Consider the following 20,829-nt stretch of genomic DNA (forward strand, 5'->3'; position numbering starts at 1 on the left):
CCATGGAAAAACTTATGTTTAAACAATCAAACATGAGCATTTTGAAATAGAAAGTAAAATGTCAACCAGTCTTACACCAGTGACTAAAATTTAATGTTTGGAAAGACAGCAAACCCATCTTTCTATATCATCTACTTCTATAAAAATAGACATACAAGATTGTTTTCTTTCTGCACCATTTCCAAGAGCTAGGCTGTTGCACAAGCTGCTCTTCTTGTGACTATTATAGCCACACTAAAATCAGGATAGCAGCATACATGATATGGGCTAAAAAGTCCCCCAGCTGGTTCGAAGTCCCGGACACTGCTTCAAAATCAGATGGACCCAGATGCCCTCCAGGCATGCCCAGTGGCTGTGCTTCATTGGTTCTTCTGCTTCAACCCAGGGGACCCACTTTAGGTCCACTACTTTATCTTCTTGTTTTCCTAAGCCTTCTTCTTTGGCTTTTCTTCAGTTTATTCCTCAGCCTGGTCCATCCTTTTATAATTCTCTTCTCCCGATCCTCCATCCCTTCCTCACTCCCAAGGCATAGATGAAGCTGGGTGCCATTTTCTCAGCTGCAGCACACACACACCTCCTCACCATCATTTTCTTTTCTGCAGCACCTTTTCCTTCTCCCCTTTCAAATATCCTTATTCAAAGGCACTTAGTGTAACTAACTGTATTGATTTGCTTTGCTTGGACAGAATCTACCCCAGGTGTCCATTTAAAAATGACAAATGAGCTGGATTGCAAACAGTCTCAAGGAAAAATTTATTGCTTTTGCTGCCATTGAGCATGAATATGTGGAGTAAAAATACGACTGATATTGGCAGATTCTTATATGAGTACCAGTGTCTATGATCAATAGCAAGTCTCTAGAAACTAAAGCATTATGGATATGAATTAAATATTTGTTACAGAGACATTTCTGCAATGCATTTATGGTATCATGTTTACACAGAACCCACAGCAGATACTGCCCCATTTCCCTATGGGGTAGCAGCAGCAACATCAGGAGAGGGGACGGATGATTACACATCCTAAGACACCGTGGAACTGCATCTGTTCCTTGTGTAATGCTCATACAGCATTGGATGCTGGAATATCAAGGGACATCAAAATATCTTCTGACAAGACAGGAAAGGGTGAAATAGGGAGAAATCATTATGTAAAAAATGGAGGTAAGAAGACACTTGTGGCTACAAGAAGAGAAGTTGTTTTCTTGCATGGTACTTTGCCAGTTCATAGGAACAAGACCCATCCCTCATTTCTGTGTATTCTGTGCAAGGTCCAGTAAACAAGGAAGGCTTCTCCTCTTTATCCTATGCTTTTTGCACAGCCTTTTCCACCATTTGTGTTGTCAGCCAGGTTGGTGCAATGCCCTTCCACTCAGCTCATCACTTCCATCAATCTTCCTGGATACTTTCCTCCTGGGACTTTTCCTCAGTGTTGACAAAGAGCCTCCATTCACAATTCCTACTTCCAAAGACTTCCTACCTTCATGTTCACCTCTTCACCTCAGGATCAACTGTGATAAATGACAATGCAAGCAGAGCTATCTAAAGAATTTTGAGCCCTCTGGGCCAGCATGAGTCAGGACATTAAAATTAGGCTGGTTTTGTGATTAACATGTTATTCCAAGACAAAAAGCACTTCTACTTGGTTCAGACAAACATATTATACATCCCAAGCATCCCAAGTACATATTATGCATCCCAAGCATTGCAACAAAGTTGTTGAAGGGTCTGGAGCACAAGTCCTGTGAGAAGCAGCTGAGGGAACTGGGGTTGTTTAACCTGGAGAAAAAGAGTGTGACCTTATTATTCTCTAGAACTACCTGAAAGAGGGTGTAGCCAGGTGGGGGTTGGTCTCTTCTCCCAAGGAACAAGTGATAGGACAAGAGGAAATGATCTCAGGTTGTGCTGGCGCAGGTTGAGATAGGATAACAGGAAAAATTACATCATTGAAAGGGCTGTCAAGCTCTGGAACAGACTGCACAAGGAAGTGATTGAGTCACCATCCCTGGCTGTATTTAAAAACCCGTAGATGTGGTGCTTAGAGACATGGTTTAGTGATGGATGTGGCAGTGCTGGGTTAACAGTAGGACTCAATGATATTAAAGGTGTTTCCAAGCTGAGTGATTCTATGATTATAGCAGCATACTGTGGGGATTGTCAAATTTAAGAAGATAGCTCTCCAGGCTTTCAAGCAAGAAAGTCCACATGTGGACCTTACATTTAGAAGAATGTTAGATGCAATTCTTTTCAAAGATCATGAATGCAGTTTTTTTGTTTTGCACCAATGCAAAACTTTGATTTTTAATAGTCTTAAACATCTGCTGCCCTATAGTTTTCTATCACTACTGACAAACACCACCATCACACCCCCATAAAGACCCCCATAAAGTAAGTTCATAGCTATGGCATGAGAAAATCAGTTTGTGCAGTGCTCATACATTCTCATATGTTGCTCATGAGATATTCTCATTGTTTTGAGTAATAGCTGGATACAGACATTGCCTTGTCTCTTTCAGTGTTTCACTGATGGCTTCTTTGAAATACCTTAGACAGCTATTTGTTGGTTTATGCTTTTATTCCTTTACTGGAGCACTAAAGCTAATGATGTGTCTTAGATTTAGTTTCTGAATCTTCTGCCTCATACATATGACTTTATTGTGGCAACACTTTTCTGGTCCACATCATCTTGGGAGACCTTGAAACAAATAAAAATTTCATTCTGAAGCTGCAGCAAAATATTTTCTAATTTTTTTTATTTCCCTTCCTGAGGGCTTATAGCTTTATACCTTTGCCTCACTTGTCCTAAGAATCAAGAGCTGCTTCAAAAAAAAAAGCCCTCAGGAACAGCCTTCATCACATGGTTATGAGCCAGCATAAGTTGTAGGCACGTAATTAGGGCAGCAGATTGCTGGGGCAGCAGAAAAAGACAGACCCTTTGTCTATTTTGCTATGCCCGAGTTTTAGCAAGCCAAACGAGCTGCCCTGGCAGAAGAGGATGTGTGCCAGCCACGCTGTGCTGCTGAAAGGATTGGTGCTTTCCAGGAGGAACAGTGGCTGCTCCCATTCCTTTCCTCTCTGCCCCTCAGCTGCAAGCCAAGTTCACGGAGCTTTTCAGAAAACTCATCCCGTTTCTTTTTAGCCATGCCTGCAAATTTATATGTTATGTCCCGACTTATATATCCTGTTGTCATAAAACCAGACACAGGAATCTGACAAAGAAACACCATTCTCTTGCAAGAAATTCACTACTGGACTCAATAACATACACCACCTCCAGTGAATGGGGATAAATTTACAGAAACTACTCCTCAGGATTTAATCCTTTAAAAATTGCAACATGAAAAACTGCTCAACATGGAAGATTTCTGTGCAATTGACAACTCTAAATGAATGTTTCACTTTCCACGGCTCAGAAGTAATTGCTGAAAAATTGCTGGTTCAGGAGAAGAGATTCACACCCTATGTTTTCAAAAAGTATGAAGTATTTTTTGTAGCAACAGCTCTGTCACATTTTTGTGCTCTTCTAGGAATGGATCAAATCAGCTGAATAATTCTAAAATTCCTACATTAAATCCTTTCCATTGCAACTCCATACAGGTCAGGTTATCTCTTTGAGTAGATCTGTGGATGAAAAAGTTCTGTTACATCTCTTTCCAAGTTCACCTGACAGTACTGTTATTCACTTGTTGCTTTGTTCCCCTAACTCTGAGCTAATATAACAAGTTCTTTTTCTGCTTTCCATTCACTAACATTAAACTGCAATTTTTTGGGACCCTTCACTGGCTCAGAAATGCAACTGTAGCCATTAAAGTCAGTTGCATGGAACAAGAGGCTTGTGAGAGAAAACAAACAGCACATGGAAGAGTAGAATGATCCCTATAATAGTGATTCTAACAACCATTCCTAATTTGCAGACTCACCCTTGTGTAGTTCCTGCTCGAAAATAGCCTGCACTAAGCAGCTTGTTTTCTCACTAACTGAACAAATACAGAGACACTTAATTAAATGCCTGATATGATTCCAACAGATTGAAAAGCTTTTTCTCATGCAGTATGGGGGTAGAGAACTTCTTGCTAAATGGAGTGCAATGCCAGGTTTGGTGGAGGGCATGAAGTGCACGTTGATTGGGATGTTCATACAGCCTTGACTGCGTCTCATTATCTTCATTCACTTTTGCAGCCACAAGTAAGATATCATCTCTCATGGTAGTAATAGTAAATAATGCACCTGACATGAAAAATGCATCTAGGTTTTGGTATACCTGTGAATTTCCCTTTATTTTTTCATTCCTTTTCTCTCCATTTTGGTGCCCTGAGTGTTTATTCCCTGCAGAAGGGCGTATCACACACACCATTTTAACATTGACTGATGGCTTTGTGAACCTTCCAGGAAGTGCTTCAGGCGGGTTTGTGCCTTGACTCAGCTCTGGGTGAAAGTGAGTGCCAGCAGCAATTAAACATCTACACGACAGAGGTCATGCCTGCAACTCCAGTCTGCTGCTATGGTGGTCCTGAGCATTCAGCCCTGCCTGACAGGATTTGTTGTGCATGCACAGTACAGCCAGACATGTTAAAGGCAGCTGCTGCACTGGCCAGCCCCTCATGAGAGTCCTGGCTCTGTCAAACACTGAAGTTACTTGCTTGGCCATATCAGTCCTATAAGCACAAAATTAGAAGGGTGATAGTTTCGTATGGATGCTTTGACAGTTGGTGTCAGTTTGCCCAGGTGTTTGTTTCTTTGCCTCCCCCAGTCAGGTTTCCTAATGGTATCCTGTCCCACGATTCTTCCTCCAAAGCCAAATGCACTGTTTGGCCCCTCAGCATGGCAGTCATCCTGCACCGTCTTACCTGTCTTGCTTTGCTCCTCACTCAGGCTTCTTCAGCTCTTCCCACTGCTTTTGCTGTTCTGGTTTTCCTCCTTGAATAACTCATACATGTAAGACCTCTCTCCAAAGTGTTCCTACCTACCAGTTGTAGCAGATTCCTTTAAAGAAATTCAGGACCAAAAAAATTCTCTCCTTAAAAAAAGCATATGCATACACTGAATAATCTGTGCCAACAGATAGGCCACTCTTCTCTGATCTTCCCCAGTCATGGTCTGTCTAGAGAGGTCTCTGAGGGAGGGATTATCTCTGAAGTGGCAGAGGCATGGTGCCAAGAATGGTAGAACTGTGAATACATTAATCACCCTAAACCTGAAATGGGGCTCCATGAAACCACACATGCTTTTAGTTCAACTGACTTCAATTAAGATCCACAAGCACAAAAGCTGACCTCCCTGGGGTCGCTTCACATCAGTGCAAACAATTATCATCCACAGAAAAACAGATCACTTCTCTACCGTTCCCAATCTATTTTATTTGCCAAGAGCAGATTAACTTCATTTCCCACTCTATATATACAGCTTTTTACATAAACCTGTATATGCAAGGTTTTACATGTGAGAGGCTGCTGGACAGGCATTCTCATTTTGACTTCTATCTGCTGAGCAAGGTTAGCTGTATTTTGGGAGTCTGTCTCTGCATACTTTAATACTGTATTTTTCAGTTTGCTTATCTTTCTTCACACAGTAATTTAACACCACTTTCACTTTCTAAGACCAATACAGAACTAACCAACAGATGTTCAAGATCAGACAGAAGGTGGATGTGCCTTCTTTTTAAGCATCAGTAGGAGCAGATGTCAATGAGAAGGCTGTTGAGACAGGGCTACCACAAGTGGATAATTCCTCTGAAATACCCTCTCAATTGCTGCCATCTCAGGCCTCAGAGACTCCTTGAGCCAGATGTTACATCTGGTCTAATAGCACCTCACGGACCTCTCTGCCTCTGAATGCATTTGATGGCTTTTTGGGCAAATGCTTTTGCAGACGGCAAACCCACAAGATGCCTGTCTGTTTCTTAAAGGTTCAAATGGATCTTGAATGCCAGAAAGGACCTGGTTTAAACAGCTTGGCTCTCACAGCAAGCTCTAGACTTGCATGGAGAAACATGTCCAACATTTTCTTTATTTAAATTATCTGAGACTTGCTTAATTCTTTCATAAATGTAGATGCTTATCCAGTTTTATAACTGTTGAGGCTTTTTTAGGGTATACTTTTGTTTGCCTACTGCTTATAACGGAGTTATTAGTTTTAGTGTAGAGATGAAAAATGAAAACATTAATTGTTGTAATGTCATTGCTTTAAATTCTTAAGTCTGTGAAAGCTCAAGTAAGGCTAGAAAAATCTTTACACTAATAATTCAATATTGAACTTTAAACACCCATCATAGATTATCTGAAGGAGCCTGGTCAGAGAACACCAGACTCCAACAGCATCACAGACAAAATCTTAGTGTGTGTACATGGCCTTTGCTGTGCATGAAATGTCTTTTATTGGGGTGTATACAGCAGCAAAAAGAGCTTTATTGGAGTGTGATGGGCCACAGAGGATTTTTGCTGGCTCCCTGCACAAGCTGGATTTCATCAGAACTAAACTGTTTCATAATCAGCTTAATTATATGGATCACTTTTACAGCCATACCTGGGCAGAGCTTTCTGACCCAAATGTGAATTTCAAACTTCACATCTTTTTAGGAGTCTGACTGTCAGCACTCGCCCTGGGCCTGATCCGTGACCCACATGCCACCTCCTGCAGGTCCCTCTGACCACTCTTTCATTTTTCTAGCAGACTTTAATTCACACGAGTTATATATTTGCAAGACTTTTGGACAATAAAACACATGAGAAAACCATGTGGATTAGGGGCTCTCAGGGTCAGAATTTAACAACCAACAAGAGTTAAAGTCTCAGCCTATACAGTCTGAGAAGCATATGATTCACTCTTGCATTAAACGATATACATTTGCATGAGTCTGCACAGACTTTTAGAACAACCTGATCTTATGAGGAAATTGCATCTGTTCCTGAGTATAGTTATAAGAAAAATCTAGCAGGAGAACTAGACTGTTAGTGCCACCTCATCTTAGTAACAAATAAAAAAAAATAGGGAAAGAAGGTTCAAACATTCAAGAAAACCCACAATGTTTCCATTCTGGTTTCTTTCAGAAAAGAGGCTTGCTGCTGTCACCTGGGAAGGGTGAAATATTAAGAAACATGACACCTACTTCTGTCATGTGTGCCTGCAGTGATCATCCACATTTATGCCACTATTCACCAAAGGTGACAGACTGGAAACTAAGGGACTGCTCAGGTGAGAAGTGCTCTCCTGAATTGCCAGAGTCTCAGTGAAATACATTGAGTCAGGCTCCAAGGCAGCTTGCAGAAATGAGGCCAGTGGCAGCTCTCCATTGCTGACACAATACACACGTTTATTAAAGAAGCAAGTGGGAATAGAAGTAGTACAGCATGCCCAGGGCCAAAAAAAGCATATTTGTGCTCAGCACATCAGACGGATCACCAAATAATAGTTCTGTGAAGATTTGACCTCTGTACTACTGCCAAGGGCATGGAAATATGGTATTACGAGAAGCAGCTCTCATTAAGTACCTCACATTTCTATAAGACAAAAATGACAGAAAATACACATCAAATTTGTGGCTCTCAGCTCTTTCAGCTGTTTTCGCTCCACTTCCCAACAATACCTGCCTCATTCCTTTTAACTAGAGACATCCCAATACACTTTCTAAGTTACTAGCAATTTTGCCTCATTTAGCTATGGGTACATGAAACAGAAAACCCAGACATGAAAGAATGCAATATTTTCGAAAACTTCTGTTAGAGTTGTTTACAGTTACCCCTGTTTCCCAGAGCTAATGTAGTTGATTTCTAGGAACTGACAGCCCACTGACAAACTGGTCTGTTGAGACCATGGGGTATTTATTCTTTTGAAGCCTAATTCTCTATTGATTCAACTCTACTGATTTTATTGAATTCTGTAGTCATAAATTTTTCAAAGCTAAACTTCACAGACAAAATTCTCCCATTTTTTGCAGATTTTTTTTTACATACACAGAAGTTAACAGTATTTAGCTTATGCAACAAATTCAAATAACTCTTTTTCTTTATTGATACATTATTAATACATACATGCTTCTGGATACATTCTCTCCCTAAGGCTGGAAATGAGACAAAAAAGACAAATCTCATGTATTTTTCTTTTCACTCATAATAAAAGTGAAATTGAGGTTTCTTAATAAAATGAAAATTTCATTACTGACTACTGCTTTCTGCAGAGATTTTTAAAATTCTCTTCACCTAAAAGCATTTTTAAAAATCAGTCTGCTGCTAGGAGGTGAAAATTTGTCAATAGGATTGGCTTTTTTTCATGAAAATTTTCATTCCAAATCAAAAATATCCTTTTCAGCAAAAATGACATTAAATCAGCCCACAGGCACAATGGTGAAAATGCAAAAATGGGCTGAGTTCAACAGGAAAGATTGAAAGTGCTTCCCCAGCCCTCCCCTCACAATCGTTCATTGCCTGTTGGTCCCAACACTGTTGTGGGAAATGCAAAGGGTCTGTGTCAATCTTCACTGAAAGGGACAATAACTGGATCTGGGTCTCTCATACCATGGAAGAGAGCTTTTAACAGGCGTTATTTTTGTCAAAAAGGATAAAACACCTGCCAGCTGCTTAGCTTCAAAGGGTGATATTCCTTTGCCAGTTCCCAAAAAATACCTTGTTATCCATTTAGGGTAAACGAGGACAAGCTGCCCATCCTGAATGGAACAAGGTGGCTCTCTGTGACACAAAGATAGTCTCTTCCCTCCTGGAGACAAAGAGGAACTAAGATTTACTCCTTTGTATTTTCCTCTCTGTTTTCTGTGGCTGTCTTTCTGAGGAGGATGTTGTGGATTTGTGTGTTTGGAGGCACTTCTCTGTCTCCATGCACAATCTAGAGAGCCACAGGGACTAGCTGATGGCTGTGCTCTTCATTAGGAGATAAATGTGTGGGAGATACCTATTTTCTCTGCTAGATCTGGACTTCTACCCTTAACTACTGACTGAGTAAGGACAGTAAATGTTTCACCACAGTATCTTGTCTCTGGATACAGGTAGCAAGGAAATAGCTATGGCAAAACCTCATTTCCTTCCCAGGGTTTGTGGTCAAGGCTCTTGGGTTAGGCTGGTTTTGTCAGCTAATCCCACCCTGAAAGGCAATATAATGTGGTCTGAACAAAGAGGAAAAAACACCTATTTTAAAAAAAGCAAACAAGATTTTGTCTCCTAAAAAATACAAGCATTTCTTCCCAGGGTCTTTTTATGAATGCATTAGCTTTATATCTAGACCTTCAGTTGAGACTACATGCAGCCAGGACAGAGCTGTGCCTCTGTGGACACATGGGGGACCAGTTATTTTATAGTCTTCTTGAATCAGAAGAAGGTTTTAAAACAGTAGCTCCAGCCTGCTTAGAATACAGCCAAGCTATCCACAACACTGCCTGCATGGTGACCTGCCAGGCTGGGGATGGAAATGGTGGGAGAAAAAAGGTTAATGCATTTAAGAGGAGAAGAACAAATATAGGTAGGATGGTGAGCCAAGCTAAGAAACACAAAGATTTTGCTTTTTTTCCAGGTAGTTTTTCCTTGCTGGTTTTAGAATGTTATTTAGACTGAGATGTTGGGGTCACTTGGAAAAAAACACATTTCTTTATTTATTCCCAACAGGTGAAAGATCTGCCATGTCTTGCATTGAACCACCGACTAGCTCTAATTAATCTGGTGAAACCTGCTCTCAGATACACAAGTACTTAGAAACTCATGAGATCATATTCAGATACAAAAAGGATCCCAGAACATTTTCCCACAGCTCTTGGAAGCTTCTGTTCATTTCAAGCCAGTGGCACTTTAAAATGCCTACACCTTCTAGGAAGAAGACCAGAACAGGACCTGTTATGCAATACAACATTGCATTAGCACAGACACAACTACTTAAGGTTTAGCAGCTTGTGATTAATACCAAGCCTAGTCCACCTCCCAAGAAAGATAATTTCCAATTGATTATATGGGTTTTGGCTCAGGCCCACACTGCACATGCTGTGGATAGTTCTTCTCATCCTAGGCTCTCAGAAGTAGTAAACAAATAGGAATGAACTCAGAAGGGGAAGAAGGGTCCCAGTTTCTCCCTATTTTTGCATGGACCAATTCTATGGGACTAGGTAACTTCCTGGTATCCTTTAATTTGAGGTCTTTTTTACAGTTTTGAGAGTAGCACTGTGACACATTTGAAGCATCCATTCTCTTGTGGCTGGCTGGCTTAGTAACCATTATAAACTTGTTCTACTGAAGTGCAGTAAAAATATATAAAAGCTGCAATTTCTCTGATTACAGACTCCTACTGTGAAAATAGCAAAAAAGACCAAAGCCTTTTGTAGGAAAAAAAAAAAGAAAAGTAGCTAAATTTTAAATTTTCTGTGTTACTGCTGCTCACTGAAATTTCCTTCTGACAGCAGTTCAATGTAACAGAATTGAGCAATATGTTCCACAGGAAAAAATAACAAAAAATCGATGTCTAAACAATTTCAGGATCATCTCTGAATTTGATGTCCAGCAGATTAGTTTATATCATAATGGTTCCTTGGTCCTATTTTAAGCATCTTAGAGAAGGACACTTTGTAACCCAGTTAAAATGCTTCCTTATCAACAGAAATCAATATACCCAACAAGACAGCAATGACTTCTCCCAAATTTGGTTAATGCTCACCACAGGAGCACTTAAAATATTAATCCCAGGGAACCCACTGCAAAATTGAGCAAGCTTTAAATAATCCAGCATGGTAAAAGGAGCTTCTAACAATTCATTAAGAAAAAATAAGATTACCTTTTCCTGGGAAGAGCCTGGAAAAAGGAGATTGCTGATTCTTTCTTCCTTCACACAGACTAACTAGTTCTGGGTGGCTGTGCCTGTTTGACTTGGTCTTGAGACAAGGCAACTCTCAACACCTCTTGGAAATATAAGAGAATAGTTCATATATATCTCAAATATATATGCACACATACACACACACATTTTTATATATATATATATATATATATATATATATATATATATATATATATTTGTTTGTTCTTCACAGACATATGTATATTCCTGTGTGCATTGGGTATCCTCACCTGTATTTTTGGAGTAGGGCTCCTAGGACATTGATGTGCTTGATTCCATGCATGGCCCATAAATCTTTATTGTAGTGGCTGGACATATTAACATATTAACAGCACAGCTACAGACACCTTAAATGATGGCCAATACTGAGAAGCAGATACGGACAAGCTGAGTATTGCACACAGCTCTCTTGGATTGAATCATCATTGACTTGGTCTCATCCTTCATTATACTCATTCTTCTTAACATTCTGCTGAAGTCCACTTTGCTTCTACTTACAACTTTCTGATCCTTACATTAGTGACCCTCATCAGCTGGTGGATTTTTTGATTCAGGGCAGCTCCAGCTACATCTGTTACATTCTGCAGATCTGCATTCTAACTTATCTCTAGTCTCATGTCCCTGAGGTTCATTCAATGCACTCCTCTTGCCCAGCTATCCATAAGGGTAGCTGGACCTACAACACCCTAGTGCACTTCTCTTCCTACTTTGCAGGACCTGGTATCCAATAGAGCAAAACACAATGTCTTTAAAATCCTCCCTCTCTTTTCCTAATGCACCTGAGTGGGGCACCAGCTGACTGCTTGTTGAGACAGTTTCCCGGTCTCAACAAAAGCCAATGCAGGAAAGAAAAATGAAGCAAACTGGAAGAGAAGTATCTGTCTGAGCCAAGCATAAAGAAACTCACAGCAGCTTGAAGAAGAATGGAAGAAATTATCTGCTTTGTTGATGTAACAGACCAAAAACTATCCATCTTGCACGGCCTTTGCACAGAAAAGTGTTCACAAGGGGCATGCTTCTCATTCCTCTCCCTCTCTAAACCAAAATGGATGGGGCATTCATCGGCAAACATTGCAGGAATAAAAATGGAATTCTTCTGTCCTGATCAGCCAAGTACATTTTTATCTGTGGTGGCAGAAAAAAATTAATGCTGGAAAAAGAATTGCACAAACTGCAACTTAGGGGGCTTCACAATCACTTTTGTTTATTGCTGATTGTTTTAAAGGATCCAGTGGATCACTGGAATCACTGATGGGATGGGGAATAAAAGGGGTGATTGTGTCACATGCTTGAGACATAAAAGGTGCATAGATTTACCTACCTGATGTTCCAGGATAGTCACTGAGTAATTTTCTACTGCCTAATTTAGAAACAGACTCTGGTCTTTTTTCTCAATTGCAAGGGTGATTAAATTCTGAGCTAATTAAACTGCATAGTAATTACCTTGCTTGTTTTAATGTGTCCTCTAAAAATGGTACCATTGTATTTTTCACACTGGTGAATGCTTATAAAATGCTTCTCTTTTATGCTGCTGCTGTTCAGAGGGAACTCCTGGGGGTTCCAAAACTTGCATGCTTTGTTGCTTAGACACATTTCTGCTGGGAGCCAGATGACCCTGAGCAGTAGAGAAGCTGCAAGCACCAGTCAGGAATGGAGAAGCTCCCAGAAAACTTGAAGAAAGGAACTTAGTGACCAAATAAAATTCTCCTGTTCAGCTGGTGAATCTGGAAACAGCAAGAGAAGAATATTGTCTCCATGAGGAGGCAACTGTGCGTGTCCTGGTGGAAGGTCAGCTTGTGCCTTTGGCTGCCTGGCCCATGCAGCTGCAGGGCTGAGGTGGGGTTGTTTGGATGGTTCCACTGGCTGTCACACCCTGTGCCTGGAGCAGGGTGTCTGAGCAAGGAGGACCACAGCTTGTCCCTGTCCTCCTCCTTGCCATCTTTGACCCAGCTGATGACCACAGGGCTGGGAGGGCAGAGGGGAAGAATACCAGCCACTTTCAGTGGTCACCCCCTGTCTCCTCTCACAGGGAAGTGAGTAAGAGTGTTTTCACACTCTCCCTGCTTATATCTTTGCTTGCATTTCCTCTGCGAGTCATCCCACACAAAACCAGCTCTTCCTTGCCAACACCACCCTGCCTTCAGTGGGAGCTTGAGTGGAAATGGAGTAACAATCCACATTTGAGTTATAGGTGTGGGAAAACAACTTCACCCTCATATGAGTTTGGTTATAACCACATTTTCATATTAGCAAGCTATTTAAAGCGTAAAAGAAAATGTCTCTTTTCTGCTCAGCTATGGTATCTTAGGCTGTATTCCAGCCAAGGAGTGCCTGATATAGACTCTGTATTTTTCCATTAATTAAGATGCTTTAATTAACTGGGACAGCTAATTTGAATTAGCTCTAGGAATAGGTATAGCCCTCAAGAGAGCAAAGAACAATGGCTGCAGTTAATTCAGAATAGATGAGGGAAAGCTCTGCTCTAGGAGAGGCATTCAACCCTATAGGCAAAGGCATCACTGGATGCACAGCTGCTCATCTAAATGCACTGTACTTTTTTGTTTGTTTGTTTGGTTTGGGGTTTTTTTTGTTGTTGTTTTTTGTTTGTTTGTTTTGTTGTGGTTCTTTTTGTTTTTTTGGGTTTTTTGGGTTTGTTGTTTTGGTTTTTTTTTTACAGGCAGTACTTGTCTTTTCAGGAGTTACAGTCACTGGGGTTTTTTCTCCATGATGTGATCACAGCTAGGTTTTTGGCCTGGACAAAAAAGATAGTTTTGAAAACATTGCCTTGCCTTCATATGATGCAAGAACTAGAAAGAACACCCAGGCTGGCACACTGCATTTCCCCCAACCCTGAGGCATGAGCAGTTCTTTCCATTACTGCCTTTTCTTTACCACACTGAGGGACCTCGTGTGAAAAACCAACACTCTGATGGCACATACTGGGCTCACACAGCTTGTTAAAGCAGGGAGCAGGGGTGGAAGATGAGATCAGATGCCTCTGATGGAGCAGGAGATCCAGGGCTAATTCCGTAGATGATTCTTGATTAAGAATGGGCAAAGAGCCTTTCCAAAGAGGCAAGCTGGACTAGGCATACAGAAAACCATCAGAGGTATTTGTTTTCTTGCTTGCACAAGCACAATTCTCTTGGGAACAGAGGTAAGGGGAAAACAAAGTGCAAATTTTGATCAGCCATTGTGATTATTCGAGCAATATTTTTGCATTTTAAACTCCCTGGCAGGGAGAACTTGTTCTGCAGAACAGGTAGGTCTGTCTGCAGGTGCAGACAAATCTATAGATGATTGTTCTCTACACTGAAACATGCCAATAGGCTGGCCTGTAGAAGGACTTTGATGCTAGATACTAAAAAGAAAGTGTTAACTCTAGAGTGAAATGTTCTAGCCAACCAAAAACTGCCACAGCCAGGATAGAGTCCTTATCATTGGACAGGTGTGCAGATAGCAGCAGCCTCCAAGCCCAACAAAAAAACCCACTATTTTAGAAATAGCAGCTACTTCTCCTCCTTGTACAAACAGCTGCATTGGACACTGTTGAAAAGGCCACAGCACACTTGCTCTTTTCCTATCCTGACATGAATCCTTCGCATCAGATATGATGCAGGATCCCAAGCCAATTACTTGGATTTCTTGAGATTCTTTTTTTTCCCTAGGAAATACCACTTTGAGCTCAACAAACACATCATCCGGTCCTAACAGAAGCATAGGTTTTGCAGGACATGTGTAAAACATAAGACAGCAGATTAAAATATTTTTAAGGCTTCTGCAGATCAGTTGATCCAGTTTTCTCTAGGAGCACGTCAGAACATGAACATGAAAATATGCTTGCAAAAGTCTCCATGGGTATAATCACCCTAGATTCAAACAAGGGCATTGCATTCCCCATTTTTCACCCTGCAAAATATTGTAAACTCCTAGTAACCCTAAGTGAGGTACCTCACTCACTACCTGAAGGACCCCAAATAGCTGGCCAACATCAACATGGGACTGACAGTTTTCAACAGATTTTTCAGTTCATAATTTTCCCAGAAAATCTGGATTTGTTTGGATGTTTCTTTGCTGATGGGGGGTGGCATTTTTAGCTCTTTTGTTTAAAAATAGTAGTCTATTTAAAAACCTGATTGCTACTAAGTACATCAGGAAGGCTCCTTCAAGTAAACAATTAAACAATTACAATGGAAGATATTAAAATAAGGTTTCTGTGATGTGATGGGATTGATTTAAGAGGGTTACAGGAAGCTGGAGCCTGCTGTTCTATGACAAATGATTTCCCTGAGAAGACTCAGTAAGGGAAACATAATCACATAATGGAATTGATCTTGAAATATCACTAGCTCCTGGGTTTGGAAATCAGCAGCCCCCAATGACCTTGTATTTAACATGTTTATTCATGAACAGGGAAGAAAAAAGATAAACACATAAAGGATAAAGATAAACCAGTAGACAAGAAGGGCAATGTCAGGCTTGTTTAGCCCATGGGGAACTCAAATGGAAAGAGATCTGATTAGGGAAGTGAATCAGGATTTTACAGGCTACCTCAGAAAACAAGTCTAATGAGTCATTTAAGGGCAGGACAGAATGGAGACCTGAAGAAATATAGAAGCAAGACAAGCAGAAGGCAAAACAGAACTTACTGAACTGGGGTCACATCAGAAGTACACTTGGTGCCCATCTGACCCTAAGATCTCTAGAAGCCCTTTGCTTCTCAAACACTGCTGCACTCAAACATAAGCACCAAAACAGAAAAATCAAGAGTGAGAAGTGCAAACTGTGCTTCCCCACCCTCTTCATCTTGAAAAAATGTGTTGCTTATGGCACACCATCACAGGCTGTCCCCTGAAGGCACTGGTAACACCAGTTAGCCTTTGGGACAAGTCTCATAGTGGTAAGCAGGTAGGAAAATCTGCTTCTCTCCATGAAAACCAGTGTACTTGGAGCCCAAGAGACTGGCAGTGGCTGTGGCTCCAGGAAGGATTGATTTCATTCAGGAGTGAACATGAGGACCAGGAAAAGCCAGGATCCTGTTCCCTAGGACACAGAAAATTGTGCCCACAAGATGAGCAAAACCAAGAAGTCTACATGGTGGAAACCTTGGGCTTGAAATCCATGGCCAGAACTGAAGGGGCAGCTCTTGCACTCCATGCAGCTACAAAATCTTTGTTCAGTGCTAAATAAGAGGGTGTTCATCAGGACATAGGCTGGAGGAAGCACCAACTTCTCCCATGTAAGGCAAAATGAGGAGATAATCAAAGAGGCTGTAGCCTTCTCAAGCAGCAGCTTTTCAGCTTTCTAGTTTTCCATCTCCATCCCTGCCTCCCTGTGCAAAAGTGCTGCTGGCAAACAAATGTAGACCAGGTTAGTGGTACTCACGGTTTTCCAGCATCCTCCTTAATGAAGGATGGGGAGAAGCTGCTATCCCAGCTACGTACAGCCGGTAGGAAAATCCAGAGACGGACACAATGGGTGAGGGCTGCCCAATTTGGCTTTTCCTGCCAACGGTGCCCAGCCTTCCAGGCTCCTCATATTCCCCGTGGAGCGAGAGTGGCACCTGGTGGTCACATCGCCCTCGCACTAGCCAGACGGAATTTTTTTATTACTATTTTTTTGAGTGCTTTGTAGAGTGAAAATGACAGAGTAGCATTTGGTATAAAGCAGTCGTGAGTAACTAGATCAGTCACAACCGCTGGCTGCAATTAGTCCTGTAACTCATTCTTTTCCAACGCACCTTGTCATTCAAGCAGTGCCAATTCACAACAGTTTTTGCAACATACCCACTGCACAAGCCTCCCTGCCCACTCATAATGCTCCTGTGAGTGGAAAGAAAGGAATGAGGACGTGTCCTAGCTTGCTGAAAACATGTTTTCCTTTTTTTTTTTTTTTTTTTTTTTTTTTTTTTTTTTTTTTTCCCCTGGCTTCTTTAAAAAAATCAGGGCTTTCTATGCAGGCAGAAATAAAATAAGTCTGTTTCCAATCAGCTACCAAATGCACATCCCTAGAGATGCTCAGGGCCACATGTGCCTTGGAAGAAAACATTGTTATTCTCCTTCTGTCTGTCATTGAGACATTCTGTGCCTCGGCAGGACATGACTTCTGTATATCCCTGCACTCTGCAAACCCTGTGAATAATAGATGTGCTCTGAGGCAGAACTTCTGCCAAGGCTGCTCCTGACATTGTTAACTTGTCTGGCAAGCTGAACGTTTGGTGCAGAAGAGCTCTTTCTGAGAGATGAACAGAAAAAACAAGCCCATACAAAGCACTGAACCTAAGACAACCTGTTTCCATTGAATTCATATCTTGTGGCTGAGTGGTTTTTGTATGAGTGATGAGTGAGTGCTTCATTAGAAATCAGATTCTGATGGACTGTCTGTCTCTTTACTTCTGACAAACAAAGTCCTATTGGAAGTTTTTATGTAGCTGGGCCCCTCTCTCTCTCCTGGGCAATGTCTTTGCTGTCTAAGAGCAGCTTACTCAAACTGCTGCCTCTCCCTGCTTGAGACTTATTTTTTCCCTAGCTGCACCTTTCCTAGAATTCACAGAAACACAACAACTCAGAGATCAGTACCTGTCTGCAGGCTTGGTAGGAGCTGCCCAATGTGTTCAGCAGTCACCAGGGGATGAAGGATGCACACACTGGTGTGGGCACACAGTGCAACAGCAGGAGCTGCACTTACTTAGGAAAACAGACTACAAGGCCTGGGACTGCATGAAACAAAATCCATCTCTCTGTAGCTGTTTTTCTGCAAAGAAATTATAATAGCAAAGATGAGGCAATAATACAGCAACTGCCACAGCACAGAAGCTGCCAGGGCTGGCTTTCTTTTGTGCCAGGGTCACCTTCCCAAGTACCATAACTGCACTCAGAGAGGGATATCCATCTGTCTGGCACTGCTCCAGCACAGGTAGCAACCAGAGAAAAGGTGACTTTATGTGAACACTGTTATCATTTTAATGAAACCTGGGACATGCAGGTACAGCCTGAGGACGGCTTTTTTAACATGAAAGACACTCAAGATAACAGAAATGGCTCATGATAATATCTTGGATGTATCCCAGAAGGTTTTTCTGGTGAAGAAAACAACAAAGTGCCAGCACCCTTCCCACCAGCAAGTTTTTTCTCCTGTTCTACTTCAGAGGTTGCATCCCTGATGCAAAGGCAGAGGTTGTGGAAGAAAGAGCAAAATTAGGGGAGAGAGGTGGTAGGCAGAGTGCTCCATCACTGGGAACAAGTGCTAAGAATACAGTCAACAATGTAGAAGTGCACGATGAAAAGAAAAATAGCTTTGAGAGACAGAGGATTTAATCTTTCTTGTTTCTCTTTGAGATGTGCCCATATATGGCAGAGGAGCATTGATATTCTTGCCCCAACATCTCCAGAGATACAGAGCTTGCCGGTTTCTTTTCCTCTTGGTTTTGCTTTGTATCATTTTCATCATCAAATCATAGAATGGTTTGGGTTGGACAAGACCTAAAAGATCCTCTACTTCCAGTGCTGCTCCAAGCCCCATCCAACCTGGCATTGAACAAAGTCAGGGATGGGGCATCCACAACTTCTCTAAGCAACCTGTTCCAGTGCCTCACCACCCTGGCAGTAAAGAATTTTTTACCTAACTCTAACCCAAATTCCCTTTGTCCTGTCACTACGTGCCCTTGGTATAAAATTTCTCTCCATTGTTCTTGTCGACTCTCTCCAGGCACTTGAAGACCGCAATAAGGTCACTGCAGACTATTCTCATCTCCAGGCTGAACAATCCCATATCTTTTAGCAATTTTTTAAATACACGGAGGTGCTCCGTTCCTCTAATCATCTTAGTGGTCCTTCTCTGATCTTTCTCCAACAAGTGAGGAAGGGAGGAAAATACTGCCAACCCCCTAACCCCAGACAAGTTCCGTGCAGCTAAGCTGGACTAGGTCTTGTCACCAGTTCAAAGACCAGCTTACACAGAGGAGCAGAGCAATGGCAAGCCACAGCATGAGCTCAAACTGCTGTTGTCCCACTAATGCAATGCTCAGGGTCAACCTATTTTTCTGACACACAGGGATTTTTCTGGTTTAGCTTATGCCATGCTAAAATGAGTTTAAAACAAATGAAAAAACAGTGATGCCTTTATTCCACAACAAAAGCATCCACACAGGCCACCAGCCCAGCAGAAGGACTGAATTGGATTTACCAGTAATTGTTACATTTCTGCCCAGAATCACTCAGTGGGGACCTGTACTGTGTTTTGTGAGGTCTGTGTAGAACTATGAGGAACAGTACAACCAGGGCCTGTTTTGACATCCATGTCACATGCTCCTGAAACTGTTCTAGCACTGCTCATACAGAGAAATACTACTGCCTTTCTCCATCCCAACATCTCATAGTTGCCCTCAGAGTTCAAGAAGTCCAGTGATGTTGCTTCTGGGAAAGGATGTGGCTATGAGACACATTCCTGCATCATGGCTGGAGCCGTGTGATGTCGTCTGCAGGCTGAAGGTTTGCAGCACAGAAATGGTTACAGACATGGCAGTACAAAAGGAGAAGTATCAACTTTGTGTGAAATTCACTGCAGGGTTCAACTGTAAAGCCATAGGGTTAATGCAGGACTGGAAAACACCATCTGGAACTGGCTTTATTTGATATTTTTTTTGTGCTGGAAGAGAATAAAAGGGGAAATAAACAAAAGTGCCCTCAACCTACAGAAGGTAAAAGGATGGGAATAAAGCAAATGAACATTAACCTGTAAATAATACTAAGTATTAAAGATAATTAAAAAAAAAAAACAAAACTAAACCAGAAGCACATTGTAAAAATAAACATTAAATAGCAAAGTTGCCAAAAGATAGCAGGATACAGCCTTTTCATCAACTGGTCTGAATTTGATAGTTATAACTTTCATGGGAAAAAAGGCTCAAGTACTTGACAGACTTGAGAGAAATACTGTTCGGTATTTGGGGAGAAACAAGTCCCTGCCAGAAGCAGATGGCAATGTGAACTTATCCTTTGGAAGGAGCAATCACTTCTGCAGTGGGAGAAGATAATGTACCCTTAGACAATAGGACACAGAAACATCACACTGACAAATCCTCTTGACACAGCAAACTAAGAGATTTCATTATCAAGAGACTGTGAAAATCTCCTGTAACCATTTGTGTCTTATCAATAGAGAATTGCTATCATTCAGAAGAGCTTTACAATGAGGGAAGTTAAGCACTAGGTCCTAGGAAAAAAAGACAGATTTGGAATGTATGTCCACAAAGATGATCAGGGTCAACCTCTTTTCTGACACACAGGGATTTCTCTTGTTGTTCCCACTATTAAGTTGTTCCCACTGTACATTCATGCACAAGATAAAAACACTGTGTGCCAGGTACAGTCTCTGCAGTACAACACAGCATTTTTCTTTTGATACAAGATGTATTTGGGAAGATTTATGAACCAGTTGCTGAAGTCACACATACAAGTACCTGTAGACCTCAGATGGCACTGACCACACGGTGACATCTCAGAACCACATGGAGTGTGCAGCAGCCAGGGATAGCTGAGGGTTGCCCCAGGATGGGCCCAAAACTCACATTGGCATTGGGCAGAACCACAAAAAAAAAAAAAAAAAAAAAAAAAAAAAAAAAAGCAGATACATGCACAGACCCAGGTGTTTTGATAGTTCCGCATGATTTGTGAGAACAGAATTGCAAAATGAATGATGGCTATTCCTTCTGGTTGTCAGTGGGGCCAAGCCTGAATACACATGGGTTAGTGGCTATTCTGTCAAGCAGGGAAGGGAAAGAGGCTGAGTTTCTGCAGGACAGCATGGTCCCCAAATTGTAGGGAAGGAACAAGCATAGCAACATCATGACACCTTGTAAAATAATTTGCATTCATTTGCATATACATGAAATCTCTGCAGACCCCCAGACCTTGCACACTGTATTAAGAAGATACCACCAGCTGTAACCATCTCACAGCTAAAAGCTATCATTTTGATAAAATACTAATTGCAGAGCACATCCTAC

This window comes from Lonchura striata, chromosome 2 (assembly GCF_050655825.1).
Source record: "Lonchura striata isolate lonStrDom1 chromosome 2, ASM5065582v1, whole genome shotgun sequence".
In the NCBI taxonomy this organism is placed as follows: Eukaryota; Metazoa; Chordata; class Aves; order Passeriformes; family Estrildidae; genus Lonchura; species Lonchura striata.